The following is a 751-nucleotide window of genomic DNA, read 5'->3' as shown; positions in this document are numbered from 1 at the left end:
TTCGTGGATCATGACACCCTGAGCTAGTGCATGACGTTGAAAGATATTGGCTAGATATAGTCGGGCTCACTTCAGCACATGGCCTGGGCTCTGGAATCAGTCTCCTGGAGAGGAGCTGGACTCTGTTCTGGAGTTGCCCTGGTGAGAGGCAGCAAGTCTGGGTGGGTATTCTTGTATTCCCCCTGGCTTGCTGCCTGTACATCTGAGTTTTCACCAGTAAACGAGCCTTTAGGCCGGGGAACGGGTACTGACTGTTGTATACACTTATACCCACCCTTCTTTTAGTCACTGGGCGGGGTGCTTGAGGGTGCTCCATCCGGTGATTCCACTGTCCTGCTGGGAGATTTCAACACTTACGTGGGCCTGCCCGATCTGAACCTGAATGGTGTTTTTTTTTATTGGACTTCTGTGCAAACCACAGTTTGTCCATAATGAACACCATGTTTGAACATAAGGATGTCCACTGAGTCCAAATGGACTATAGTCCATTGTTAAGGCTTCTGCTCAGAGCTGTGGCTGCAAGGTTGTTGGTGCCCGTATTAGTGGTAATCCCCGAACCAGATGCTGGTCACCAGAGGTGAAAGGAGCCATCAAGCTGAAGGAGTCCCATCAGGATTGGTTAGCCTGTGGGACTCTGGAGGCAGATGACGGGTACCTGCAGGCCAAACAGAACGTGGCTTGGGCGGTGGCCTAAGCAAAAACTCAGATGGGGGAGGAGTTCAGTGAAGCCATGGAAAAAAGACTTTCGGAC

The sequence above is a fragment of the Archocentrus centrarchus genome, unplaced genomic scaffold (assembly GCF_007364275.1).
Source record: "Archocentrus centrarchus isolate MPI-CPG fArcCen1 unplaced genomic scaffold, fArcCen1 scaffold_26_ctg1, whole genome shotgun sequence".
Taxonomy (NCBI): domain Eukaryota; kingdom Metazoa; phylum Chordata; class Actinopteri; order Cichliformes; family Cichlidae; genus Archocentrus; species Archocentrus centrarchus.
This window is presented reverse-complemented; position numbering follows the sequence as displayed.